Below are 15,677 nucleotides of genomic sequence, written 5' to 3' on the forward strand. Positions count from 1 at the left end.
AAACCATGGTCTAATGCTACACACTTTGATCACTAAACGTAATAATGACATACTCCCGAGTGAAATAGTATCAGTAATCAGAGAAAGAATGGACGGAGTTAGAAAAGGATCCAGATGCGAAGATAATAAGTTACAATTTGGTAAAGGAAAATCAAAATCCGCAGCGAAAAGAAGAGCACGACACCTAGAAAAATGTCACAAATGCGGAAAATGGTCACATGGAGGTAAATGTTCAAATAATCAAACCTATTCAAATACCGAATTTGTTACTTTATGCAGAGACGGACCGTTCATATGTTTAGAAGAAAAGACAATGAATGCTCGAGGTTACGCCTATGCAGCCATGGAAAACCAATTAAACCGACTATCTTATGAATATAATAGATCATATAACTAAGAAATCTATTTCACAGGTATGTCTGTACAGTTTTTATTTTTATTTTTATTTTTAACCTTTTGATAATAAACGCTAATTTGTTCGCTAAAAAGTATTAAATTGGTATTAAATAAAATTAGGTTTGGCGACCGAAATTATTGATATCATTCAAAAATTTATTACATCACTGCGAAATTTAACGTTTATTCTTAAGGTATAAATATCTTTAATCAATCAACCCAAAATATTTCAAAAATTCGTCATGAGTTAAATTAGGTCTTGGAACCGAAATTACTTTACCGAAAAGAGGGGCGCATATTTTTGATAATATTTGACTGATTAAAGTGGGATAAAAAGACAAAAAGATTTTTTTTTACCATATTTTTAATCTTAATATTTAAATCTTAAATTAATATTGTAAACTTTGTAAAAACAATATATTTAAAATTGTAAATATTTGAAAAATTAATATAAGTTTGGTATGAATTTATGAATTTTTAAATTAAGTTTGGTGTGAATTTTTTAATTTTTAAAATATGAAATTTTAATTTTATGCATTTTAAATTTTGAGTTTGGTGTGAATTTTTAATTTTAATTTTGAATTTTATATTTAAGTTGTGTGAATTTAAAAACAAAAATTTACTTTATCTCATTAAGTTAAGAATATGATTTTTAAAATTCGTCGTAAGTTGAAGACTAGGTCTTTGAACCGAAATTGCTTTACCCGAGGGAGGGACGAGAACTTTTATTATCATTATTTTTAATCTTATTGATTTAAAGTATGCCAAAAACATTGAAAAAACCCAAAAATCTTAGCTTTTAAAACAATCGCTACAAAAAGACAAATTTTAAAATTTTGTCGAAGGACGGACTAGGACATCGATCCGAAACGACCTCGTCCTAAATAACAAGGGAAACAAAATTTTAAAATTAATTTCTTAATTGTTTTATAAGTTAAAGATTATTAAAAAAAAAAAAAAAAAAAAAAGGGTAAACTCCGCGACTCGCGGAGTTTGCAGTGAAAAACCTCCGCGACTCGCGGAGGGACAAAATTACAGAAAAAAAATATAACAAGCTGCACGATCAGTTCACTCACCCACACACATAAACACCCAAATACTGCGAAAATCACCCCCAAAAATCTCAATTTTTAACCGTTAATCACCAAATTTTTTGCTAAAATCATGTTGAGAAGGATGATATCTAAGAACTACTCAAGAAAAACGGTAAATTTCTACACCTAAACACCATTTAATTCGAATTTTAGTGTTCTTGAGCTATTTTTCCCCAATTTGATTTTAATGCTTTTTAGTGTAATTAGACTTAAATTGTTTATGTATTATGCTTGTATAACCTAGATTGATGCTGTTTAACATGATTAGAAGCCTTAAACTTCAAATTTTGAATAATCTAGGGTTTGTGTTCTTGAGCAATTTGGGGCTTTTTGATATAAACAGGTTATGGCCGATTTTTGTCATGAATTATTGCTAAATTGAGTAGTGTAACATGTCTAGGTAGTTAAAAGATCCAAACTTTGAGCCTAAACATGATTTTGAGAATTAAAGTGGACTTTTTCAAGTCCAAAATTCATGAACTTGATTTTTGAAAGATAATGCCATTTGAGACTTGTTTATTTGCTAGTAATGATTATTTTGACATGTTATTTGAGTTGAATGTTTATGAACTTGGCGAAAATTTTCGTATATGCTTATTTGAAAAAGTGTAGATTTGATAAAAATGTGAAAATAAGCTTAAGTTTGATGTAAATTGATAATGTCATTGTAATTATTTTGATTGATGATTTTGCTGACACTAATGCATATTTGGATGCACAAAATTTGTGTTTGATGTGTTTTGCAGAATGAAAGGGGTGAATCTTCATCCCAAGCCCGCCATGCTCCTGCTGAGAACTTGGAACAACAGGAGGTAGATAACTACTACAAGCAGGATGTACCTCATCCAGTCATGACCTTTTCAGATATGCACTTGGAACAGTTGCACCCGAACCTGAGATTTGACAGACTTTGGATAGATTATCCAAAATATCAACGGGGTTTGCATACTCTTCACTCTAAGGTTGTTGAGGTACCAAGGGTCATAGAATGGGGACCCTTGGAAGCTGTAGAATTGGCCGGGCCAATTAGGGAATTACTGGTACAGAGGTATGGTAATTCTTATTTTAATGACTGGATATGTTTATTCACCATACGCAGACCTGTATATAAAGTATGGTGTGAAGAGTTGTTATGTAGTATAGAGTTGAATGATCGGGTAGCTAGTTTAACCGATCGTTCTTTTATTAGATTTTTGTTAGGCGGTTCGATGCGCCACATGTCTTTACTGGACATGGCTCAGGCTTTACGTATATATACGCCTGAGGAATTAGCGTCTGCCGATTGTAGAGGATTGATACTAAACGGTAGGAAAATAGATGAGAATTTTGATACACACGGTGTGTGGAGTCAAATGACAAGCCACCACCGTTTCAAAGGGGGAAACTACTCTTATTTGGATATAGATAGAGCCGAATTAAGAGTAATACATAGGTTTTTAGCTAATTCGATTACACAAAGGGGTAAAAACAAAGAAAAGGTAAATGAACAAGATTTGTTTTACCATATGTGTATTCGAGACCCACACAGCGCTGTAAGTATACCATATTGTGTGAGTTATTATTTATCAGCTATGGTTCGAGGGATGCGTCCACATAGCATAATAGGAGGTGGTATTTTTATTACTTTGATTGGTGAATATCTCGGTGTGGATATAAGTCGGGGGGGATTATTAGTAGAAGAGCCGGAACCCCGCGACACTATAGGTTTAAATGTATACCATGGTGCGAAAGTGTTGAAGCGGCGAAATAACGCCGCAGTACGATACAATGGTAGACATCCACAGGTAGAGAGAAACCAGGAACAAGGTAATGTAGGAGGGGGGAATGAGATGCAAGAAATGCATAGGTTTATAGCTTCTCAGGAATACGAAAATGCTAGACAGAGAGCATTTGAAGATTGGCAAGTTCATCAGAACCAGATCATAGCGCATTGCCAACATATAGGTAGAAACTATATTCCTACTCCGAAACCCGTCTTCCCTCCTTGGTCGATAGAGATGCAGCCACCATATCCTACGTATGACCCTGCCGAAGCATTCTATAGCACTTATGGTTATGCGTGGAACCCCTATTGGTACCAATATCATCCTTAGTTTATTTATTATTTTTTATTTTGTAATTTGTAATTATTGATACATTTAATATTTTTGTTAATATTGTAATCATTTTTATAATTATCTAACTTTTATTCTTAGATTTTAATAATTTTTGAATGTGGGGTAATAAACCAAACTTCAAAAATATGTATATATGTTTGCAGTTTATCTTATGTACAAAACAGGGTAAAACAACGCATTTTCAAAGACTGGCATTAAGTTCAGCAAAAGCAAGTAAATTTGACGACAATGATGCAAAATATATGTGAAATAACAACAAGACGGAATGAACAAATGACGTGCACCATTTATCATTCAGCAAACAAACGCCAATATATTTGGAAACTTTGGTAAAAATTTAATCATTTTCACACAAATCACCCTCAATAATTTAAATTGTTACTGATTTCTTGCAAATGAGGGCATTGCAAGATCTTAAGTGTGGGAAGGGGTTAAATTCTTTCGGATTTTAAAAATTTTTATATTAAACACTTGGTTACCATTAAAATACTAGTAAAGCAGTAGTTGTATTAGAATCTAGTGCTCTCTGATAAAAAAAGAACAGCCCTAGTCTTATATACTGACTACCCAATTCTAGTAAAATTTTTCAAAATTTTCAAATAAATGAATTCAAAATCATGTTTATACATATTTATGAACGATAAAACTAGGTTTTAACACCGAAATTATTGTTACCTCGGAAAGGACATAAATTGAGAAACAAACTAAAATGTCAAAATTCATTTAAAATGGAATAGAGGACGATAAAAAGAAAAATAAAAAGCCAAGTGTGGGAAAATTTACCAAGTTATTTTAAACATATGTCACATATATTTGTAACAAATAACTGAAAATACTTTTGCTTTGGACTAAACTAAACTGTTTTACCCGATGAAAGAAAAGAAGAGATGGATCTACACGATGAATCAATTCCATCATTAAAAGGAAGTAAAGTCTTCCGAAAAAGACCCGCGCTTCTTGATTTAGGTCATGAAGTTGTCGTCCAGACCAGCTGTAGGTTGACGAAAAATCTAGAAAAGTCATCACTAAAATCAGCAGGAAATCCACGGACCTCAGCATTAAACAGGGTCGCCAAGTGGTCAGATTTATCCTAACCATGAGAAGGATTTATCTCGTACAATGGGGAGGCACCGTGCAAATTAGCTGGATAAGACTAATGAATCAGATCTCCAGAAAGGATAATCTCCTTAAAGATTAAAAATCAGCTTTTAAGACTGATATTACTCAATCCTAGAGATTGACCTTAAAGATTGAGAATTACAAACTCATGGAATTCAATGATATCTAAACTCGAGCTTAAACGAGAAAATATTTTGATCAAAAATACAAACCGATTTGTTTTCTGAAAACCCTATTTTCAATGCGTTCATTACCATTGAACGTAAAATCCTAGGAATTCACCTGGAATTCATTAGGTCACCTGAACTAAATCGGGTGTCAACCGTAAGAACGGTGGTTGCATAGTGGTCAAAGACAGGACTTTGTGCCAAACCGAAAAATTATAAGGGTGAGCTTTACTATTGCTCCTACCAAGGATAGTAATTGCGTCCGACATGTTATAGACCATAATCAAAAGCATGTCACGGGACATTGCCTTAACAGTTGCTTGTTCAACGCTTTCCTTTACAACCGGACGGTAGTTTGCCGAAAGGTAATATACGGAACAAGTAAACTGGACGTGTTGCTTTCCAAATACAAGGTTAGCAAGTGGGTGACACAAAACCGCAAGTTTTGAGCTAAAATTTTCAAATCTGAAACCCACCAAACCCACAAAAATATTTTGCAAACACCGGTAAAGGGTTATTCCGGAAAACTTATCTAGGGTAAAAACTAGATTTCAAAAGATCAAATGTTTTCATAAAGATCCAATTTCCTTAATGGATCTAAATTTTTATAGTCATGTGGGACTGTAAACCATATCGTTACTACCATTGTTTATACCGCCATATAGAAATCACTGATGTACAAAGTGTGAAGAATAAAGAAGTGATTCTAGTATTTCAAGACAATATTGCTTGAGGACAAGCAACGCTCAAGTGTGGGAATATTTGATAATGCTAAAAACGAACATATATTTCATAGCATTATTCCTCAAGAAAGACAAGCTTTTAGTTGCAATTGTTCTATTTACAAGTGATATTCGTTTAAATAATAAAAGGTGAAGACAAAAGACAGATTCGACGAATTGAAGACGCAAACGACCAAAAAGCTCAAAAGAACAAAAGACAATCAAAAAGGTTCCAATTATTGATAAGAAACGTCTCGAAATCACAAGAGTACAAGATTCAAAACGCAAAGTACAAGATATTAAATTGTACGCGAGGACGTTCGAAAATCCGGAACCGGGACCAGAGTCAATTCTTAACGCTCGACGCAACGGACTAAAAATTACAAGTTAACTATATATATAAATATAATATAATATATAATTAATTATATTAATTATATATATATTATATATATATATTTAAAACCGTCGGCAGCAGGAAACTCCAAGGGTGTAAACTGTAAATACCTCTCCGCGACTCGCGGAGTTTTAAGGGTATTTGGCCGCGAGTCGCGGAGCCCCAAATTTCACTTCTGGCTATAAAGCCAACCGAATTCTGATCGAATTTAACATCTTATTTCTCAATCTCTCTCTCAATATATACGTAAATATATTTATATTTATAATTTATATTTTAATTTTAATTATAATTCTAATAATAAGGGTATGTTAGCGAATGTTGTAAGGGTGTAAGTCGAAATTCTGTCCGTGTAACGCTACGCTATTTTTAATCATTGTAAGTTATGTTCAACCTTTTTATATTAATGTCTCGTAGCTAAGTTATTATTATGCTTATTTAAAACGAAGTAATCATGATGTTGGGCTAATTACTAAAATTGGGTAATTGGGCTTTGTACCATAATTGGGGTTTGGACAAAAGAACGACACTTGTGGAAACTAGATTATGGGCTATTAATGGGCTTTATATTTGTTTAACTAAATGAAAGTTTGTTAATGTTAATATAAAGATTTACAATTGGGCGTCCCTATAAATTACCATATAAACTCGATCGGACACGATGGGCGGGGTATTTATATGTACGAATAATCGTTCATTTAACCGGACACGGGAATGGATTAATAGCCACTAGAATAATTAAAACAGGGGTGAAATTACATTCAAGGGTAATTGGTGTAATTGTTAACAAAGTAGTAAAACCTTGGTTTACACGCAGTCGATAACCTGGTGTATTCATTAAACAAAGTATTAAAACCTTGTTACAATTCGAATCCCCAATTAGTTGGAATATTTATCTTCGGGTATAATAATAATTTGACAAGGACACTTGCAATTTATATTTATGACTGATGGACTGTTATGGACAAAAACCAGACGGACATATTGAATAATCCAGGACAAAGGACAATTAACCCATGGGCATAAAACTAAAATCAACACGTCAAACATCATGATTACGGAAGTTTAAATAAGCATAATTCTTTTATTTCATATTTAATTTCCTTTATTTTATATTTAATTGCACTTCTAATTATCGCACTTTTATTTATTTTATTTTATCGCACTTTTAATTATCGTACTTTTATTTTATCGCAATTTTATTTTATCGCACTTTTATTATTCGCAATTTCATTATCGTTATTTACTTTACGCTTTAATTTAAGTCTTGTATTTATTTTATATTTTACATTAGGTTTTAACTGCGACTAAAATCTTAAAATCGACAAGCCGGTCATTAAACGGTAAAAACCCCCCTTTATAATAATAATATTACTTATATATATATTTGTATTTTTATAAAAGTAAACTAATATAGCTTTGAGCTTTGTTTAAAGATTTCCCTGTGGAACGAACCGGACTTACTAAAAACTACACTACTGTACGATTAGGTACACTGCCTATAAGTGTTGTAGCAAGGTTTAAGTATATCCATTCTATAAATAAATAAATATCTTGTGTAAAATTGTATCGTATTTAATAGTATTTCCTAGTAAAATATAAGCTATTTTGTATACACCTCGTTGCACATCAATTATGGTCTTTTTAACGTGTCGGATGCTAGTACTATCCTTGGTAGGAGCAATAGTAAAGATCATCCTATAATTTTTTCGGTCTGGCACAAGGTCCTGTCTCCGACCATGCTATGCAACCACCGTTCTTACGGTTGACACCCGATTTGGTTCAGGTGACCTAATGAATCTTGATAAATTTTCAGGATTTTACGTTCAATGGTAATGAACGCATTGAAAATGGGTTTTCAGAAAACAAATCAGTTTGTATTTTTGATCAAAATATTTTCTCGTTCAAGCTCGAGTTTAGATATCATCGAATTCCATGAGTTTGAATTCTCAATCTTTAAGGTCAATCTCAAGGATTGAGTAATATCCGGCTTAAAAGCTGAATTTTGATCTTTAAGGAGATTATCCTTTCTGGAGATCTGATTCATTAGTCTTATCAAGCTAATTTGCACGGTGCCTCCCCATTGTACGAGATAAATCCTTCTCATGGTTAGGATAAATCTGACCACTTGGCGACCCTGTTTGATGCTGAGGTCCGTGGATTTCCTGCTGATTTTAGAGATGACTTTTCTAGATTTTTCGTCAACCTACAGCTGGTCTGGACGACAACTTCATGACCTAAATCAAGAAGCGCGTGTCTTTTTCGGAAGACTTTACTTCCTTTTAATGATGGAATTGATTCATCGTGTAGATCCATCTCTTCTTTTAAATATATTACAGTAAATTGGGTAAAACTGATTAGTATCGTCCAAAGCAAAAGTACCTGCAATATCTTTACAGAACATGTGATAGATAGTTTTCAATTGAATAACTTGGTACATTCTCCCCACACTTAATTTCTTTCTTTGCCTTTTTATTTTCTTCTATTCCATTTTAAATGAATTCTAGCGTTTTGGCTCGTTTCTTAATTTATGTCCTTTTCGAGGTAACGATAATTTCGGTATTAACACCTAGTTTTCATCGTTCATAAATATGTATCAACATGATTTTGAATTCATTTAGTTGAAAATTTTTCAAATTTTCACAAAATTTGGCAAATAAAATAAGTGTAAACCCGAGAGAATTTATAACCCTTCCCCACACTTGAGATCATGCAATGCCCTCATTTGCATGAAATCAGACTAAATTTAAATTCATGAGGGTGATTAGTGTAGAAAAGTGATTAAAAATACCGAGTTTGCAAACATATTGTTGTTATTTCACATTTGATATTTTGCGTCTTATCGTCAAAATTAGTACCTTTTGCTGAACTTAATGTTAGTCTTTGAAAGTGCGCTGTTTTACCCTGTTTTGTACATAATAAAATACAAACATACATATACATATTTTTGAAGTTTGGTATATTACCCTACTTTCAAAAATTTATAATATTTAATATTTTTTTGGCATACTTTAAATCAATAAAATTAAAAATAATGATAACAAAATTTGTCGTCCCGCCCTCGGGTAAAGCAATTTCGGCTCAACGACCTAGTCTTCAACTCACGACGAATTTTAGAAATCAATTTTTTTTAAACTTAATGAAATAAAGTAAATTTTGTTTTTAAAATCACACAAAAACTTAAATTTGAAAAGCATATTAATTTCATATAAAACCTATAAAACAAAAAAAATCAGAATGGAGGGAGAAAACTAGTTCTTTAGTGTCTGCTAGCGGAAAAGACCAATCGGATTCCATTCTCGGAACTACACGAGAACAGAACAACTAACTCTAGACAGCATTTTCTTTTTAGAACACTTGAATCTCCCCACACTTAGGTAGATGTGGTGTCAAAATTGTGATTAACTTCAACGTCAATTTCTCTTGGTCCATAATCAACTTGCATATCTGTGACTTTTTCTTTAAGCCATTGCCCGGCTTCTTCCGTAATATCTCAAAATTCAACTAGCTTCGCCTTTTCTTTAGGCGATAGATTGGATACTAACCGGTTACATAACTTAAAGTTCCCCTTACTTCTAGCATCAATAACTCGTTTAAAAAGTTTCTTCATTGAACTGTTAATAACGGGGTCATTTAATTTCGTATCAACAACGGGGTTCTTTATTATCAAGTCATCATTAGGTGTTACTTCATTTTCCCCACACTTAGGCATTTTATTATTGTTAAGCACTGCCGTTGGAGTTGGTAAAACAACATGGTTATTACCAATCGTTTTTGTTGGTTCAACGGTTTTGGTTGGTGGAGATTTAGACTTTCGAATCATAAAGGTGATTGATTTGTCATCACTACTAAGTGTCATTCTACCATTTCTTACATCAAATAACGCCCTGGTGGACGCAAAGAATGGTCGACCTAAAATTAGAGGAATGTTTGGGTCCTCTTCTATGTCAATGACAATGAATTCGACTAGAAAGGTTAAATTACCTACTTGAATGGGTAGGTTGTCGGCAATTCCAACTGGGTGCTTAATGGTTTGATCAAAGAGTCGAACACTCATATCCGTTGGACTTAACTTACCTACTCCTAATCTCTTATATAATGAAAGAGGCATAACACTTACACTTGCACCTAAATCTGCTAGTGCATCATACATGACACAATCACTAAGTAGACAAGGAACAATAAATTCACCCGGATCACCTATCCTAGGAGGAGGTTTTGGTGGAACTATCTTCACCGGGTTTACTTCTACGGCTTTTGTTTCTTGTACTTTCTTATTCTTTTTCTTCTTCTTCTTTCCAGAGGTATCACAATCTTTATTACCTATCACTTGATCATACTCAACTCCTTTTCTTGGAAACGGGATGGGTGGTTTGTATGGTGCCACCACTGGCTTTACATACTCGGGTGGTGGTGGTGTAACTTCTTCATTGTTACTCTCATCTAAAACCTTCCCATCTTCTGATGCTGGTTTTTCAGAATTTGTTGAAACCATATTAACATTTTCATTCCGAGGATTTACTTCAGTATTACTCGGTAGCTTTCCTTGTTTCCTTTCACTCATCAATCTAACAAGAGTACCTACTTGTTTTTCTAGATTCAAAATAGAAGCTTGTTGAGTTCTAAATGACTGATCAAACCTCTCATTCGTTTGAGTTTGAGTTTCAATAAATTGTGTTTGAGATTCAACTAGCTTAAATACCACTTCTTCCAGATTTGACTTTTTCTCTTCGGTTTGTTGTGGTGGTTTATACAAGCCAGGTCTTTGTTGATTGACAGTGTTGTTTTGAGTTGGTTGGTTATTCGGATCTTGTTGGTTATACGAGTTATTGTCGGGTCCTTTTGGATTGTAAAGAATGTTTTGATTTCGATTGAAGTTTGGCCTTGGCGGTTGATAATTATTCTGATAACTATTTTCCAGCCTTTGGTTCATGTAGATAACATTCTCACGTTGTTCCATCGTTTGTTCAATGTGACAGTCTTTCATTAAGTGTGGTCCACCGCATTGCTCACAACTGATTCGTATTGCGTGAATATCTTTATTCATCTTTTCCATTCGTCTCTCGAAAGCATCTATTTTTACGGAAACGGAATCAAAGTTATGGCTAGAATCGGCTCTAGCCGCTTTAGATGAACGATATATATCTTTCTCTTGGTGCCACTAATGAGAGTGGGAGGCTGTGTTATCAATAATTTTGTAAGCTTCAGTTGCGGTTTTCTTCATAATGGAACCACCAGCTGTTATGTCGATGTCTTTTCGTGTAGCAACGTTGACACCTTGGTAGAATATTTGTACTATTTGATAAGTGTCTAAACCGTGTTGAGGACATCCTCTCAACAACTTTCCAAATCTTATCCACGCCTCATATAGAGTTTCATTTGACTTTTGTGTGAACGTAACAATTTCTCCTTGAAGTCTCACGGCTTTAGATGCCGGAAAGAATCTTTTAAGAAATTTCTCAACTAAAACATCCCATGTGTCAATCGCCCCTTCAGGTAACGATTCTAACCAATCTTTGGCTTCTCCCTTTAAAGTCCAGGGAAACAACATGAGATAGATCTGTTCATCCTCAACTTCTCGGATTTTGAATAGTGTACAGATCCTATTAAACGTACGAAGATGTTCGTTTAGATCTTCCTTCGGCGCACCACTATATTGGCACTGATTAGTTACCATGTGTAGGATTTATCCTTTGATTTCATAATCTGGCGCATTAATGTCTGGCTTAATAATGGCGTGACCTTGGCCCGTGCGTGTGGCTCTCATTCGGTCTTCCATACTTAGAAGTTCCAGATTTTCCATAATTGAATTTGTTGAATACGAATCACTAGAAGATTCTGATTTAATGGTTTGTGGTTCAGGAGGAATGATTAGTGGTTCTGGATCTTGAAATTGTCCCTGAATATTCTCCGGATTCTCAATTGTGAGGTCGGGTTCAAAAGATGGATTATCGGAAATTTGAGTTGGAGTTCTTGGTCGACTAGATGATGATTCTAAAGAAAAATCAACGGTGACAATATTGGCTAGATGTCTTGATCGAGTTATAGGTAGTGAACGTATGAAAGGTGGTGAACGTTTTACTCGGTGCATTCACTGAATATCCTATTAGTTTTTAAAAGGAAAGAAAAATTATATAAGTTATCCAGTTAATAGACTTTTCTGATTTTGCCCACGTTTCGAATAGTCAAAAGATGCAGCAGAGGGGCAGGATTCGTTTGGTCTCAATATAATTGAGTACTGTTTGGCTCCAATAACCCGGTCCACGTACAAATCCAACTATTACTACGAACCAGAAAATTTTGATGTCTATCAATTTAACCACTTAAAATAAATTTTCGTAATTTTAAGAAATTTAGATAAGAAGTAGAATAAAAATCTTATCCTAAAACTAGAATAGCGAGAAATAAGAAAGAAAAAAAAAACGCGTCGAAAAAGGTCGAAAAATAAAAGGTCGAAAAATAGGCGTCGAAAAATAAAAATAAGAAAGTAGCGCGAAAAATGGCGTCGCAAAATTCTAAAGCACATAAATCTTAGTCTAAGGAATAAGCACTTAAGGGATTTTACGGCAAACCTAAAAATTCTAGAAATAAAAATAACTATGGCAAAACTAAACTTAATACTAAAAATTGTAACTAGAGTCTAAAAATCTAAAGGTAATAAAAAAAAACTTTTTTTTTTAATTTTTTTTTTTTTTTAAATAACGATTTTTTTCTTAAAAAAAACGATTTTTTTACACAATTTTTTTTAAAGGAATTAATAATTTTTTTATTATTATTATTATTATTATTATTTATTTTTTTTTTTTACATTTTTTTTACGTTTTTTTTTTAAATGAAATAAGTCCAAATCTCATATAAATGATCTGCGACTAGATTTATTAACAATTAAATTAATTACAGTCATTAACTTGTACCAAATCTCATTTCGTTCTTTTTTTTTATTTCTATTAAAGCACAACATCCAAGAAAATGAATAAGGTATTTTTAGTAGGCAATTAAGAAGTGGGACCCATTGCTTTTGCTTTTGCTTTTGGTGGTCACGATAGAAACAAAGAAAAAGAAGGGTGAAAATCTAGTGAAATCTAGTGAAAATCTATAAAAACTAATTAAAAAAAAAATCTATTAGACACAACGTGTCCCCAAAATTACTTTGTTTTATATAATTTTATTTTTACAAATATAAATTAAAAATATAGCGTTTTAACATTCCCCGGCAGCGGCGCCAAAAATACTTGATGTTGTAGCGTGAGGGTACGAAATAGTATTATTTTTAATACAAAATACTACAAAATATGACACAAGTTTTATTAATTTACGGATGGGATATACCTAAACCTTGCTACAACACTATAGGCAGTGTATCTAATCGTAGAGTAGTGTAGTTTTTAGTAAGTCCGGTTCGTTCCACAGGGAGCTAGTGATTACGTACTATATTTTTATAAAACTATATTTATATAAATATATATATATAAGTAGTAATATTATTATAAAAGGGGGTTTTTTTACCGTTTAATGACCGGTTTGTCGATTTTATATTTTTAAGCGTAAAGAATAATGACAATAATTAAAGTGCGTAAAATATATAAATGACGATAAATAAAATAACAATAAATAAAATTGCGATAAAATATGAAATAAAAGGGTTATGCTTATTTAAACTTCCATAATCATGATGTTTAACGTTTTGATTTTAATTAATTGTTACTCGGGTTAATTGTCCTTTGTCATGGTTTATTTGATACCTATCTGGTTTTTGTCCATAATAGTCCATCGGTCATAAATATAAAGTGCGAGTGTCCTCGTCAAATTACTCTTATACCCGAAGTCAAATATTCCAACTAATTAAGGATTTAAACTGTGACGCAGTTATCACTTCTGTCAACAATTACACCAGTTATCACTGTATGTAATCCACCCCTGTTTTGATTAGATATGAATATTAATTTACCCACTTGATCAGTTTGAATAATCAATTACCCAACCCGAATAATTAATTAAATGATTATAATAGATTCCATATGAACGTCACTAAATAGGACAACCATAATCATTATTAATTATTAGGATAATTAATTTGAAGATAGGTTCGACAGACTCCAATGAGTTGTCACTCAATTAGACAATACCCCCCATCTATTAATAGTCAATAGTCCAATTTCCACAAGTGTCGGTCTTTTGCCCAAACCTTAATTATGGTACAAAATCCAATAGTCCCGTCTTAATATAGTCCAACATCACGATTACTTCGGCTCAAATAAGCATAATAATAACTTAGTTACGAGACATTAAATTAAAAAGGAAGAACATAGCTTACAGTGGTGATTAATCGCGTAGCGTTGCACGGACAGAGTTCTGACTTAAAACCCGTAAATTAATTGTACCATAACTAAAACTAAATCATTATTATTAAATTTAAAAGTAAAATTAAAATTATAATGTATATATTACATATACGTTTACATATATATAGAGAGAGAGATTTTGATTGATAAAGGGATGATTCATTTCATCGAATAACAATGCCTTTTATAGGCAAAATATCAATTTGAATTTTCACTTACGACCCCTGAACTATGCTCAATTAACAACTTTTTATTATTTAATATTATTCTTATTATGAATTATTTAAATATTATATTTTATTCTTGTGCATAGTTGGCTCGTAATTTTTAGTCCGTTGCGTCGAGCGTTGAGAGTTGACTCATGTCCCGGTTCCGGATTTTCGAACGCCCTTTCGTACTATTTTATATCGTGTACTTTGTGTTTTGCGTCTTGTACTCTTGTCATTTTTAGACGTTCTTCATCAATAATTTGAACCTTTTTAATTGTATCTTGTACATTTGAGCTTTTTGGACCTTTTTGTCTTCAAATCGTCGTTTTCGCCTTTTGTCTTCGCACTTATTTAATATAAACAAATATTACTTGAAAATAGAACAATTGCAACTAAAATCTTGTCTTTCTTGGGGGATAATGTTATGAAATATATGTTCCTTTTTAGCCTTATCAATTGTCAATTGTACAAAACAGGGTAAAACAACGCATTTTCAAAGACTGACATTAAGTTCAGCAAAAGCTAGTACTTTTGACGACAAAACGAAAAACAAATATGATGTAACAACAAGACGGAATGAACAAATGATGTGCACCATTTATCATTCAACAAACAAACGCCAATATGTTTGGAAACTTTGGTAAAATTTAATCATTTTTCTACGCTAATCACCCTCAATAATTTAAATTGTTACTGATTTCTTGCAAATGAGGGCATTGCAAGATCTTAAGTGTTGGAAGGGGTTAAATTCTTTCGAATTTTTAAAATTTTTAACTTATACACTTGGTTACCATTAAAAATACTAGTAAAGTAGTAGTTGTATTAGAATCTAGTGCTCTCTGATAATAAAGAACAGCCCTAGTCTTATATACTGACTACCCAATTCTAGTAAAATTTTCAAAATTTTCAATTAAATGAATTAAAAATCATGTTTATACATATTTATGAACGAAAAAACTAGGTGTTAACACCGAAATTATTGTTACCTCGGAAAGGACATAAATTGAGAAACAAACCAAAATGTTAAAATTCATTTAAAATGGAATAGAGGACAATAAAAAGGAAAATAAAAGGCAAGTGTGAGAAAAATTTACCAAGTTATTTTGAACATATA

This window comes from Rutidosis leptorrhynchoides, chromosome 1 (assembly GCF_046630445.1).
Source record: "Rutidosis leptorrhynchoides isolate AG116_Rl617_1_P2 chromosome 1, CSIRO_AGI_Rlap_v1, whole genome shotgun sequence".
NCBI classification, from domain to species: Eukaryota; Viridiplantae; Streptophyta; class Magnoliopsida; order Asterales; family Asteraceae; genus Rutidosis; species Rutidosis leptorrhynchoides.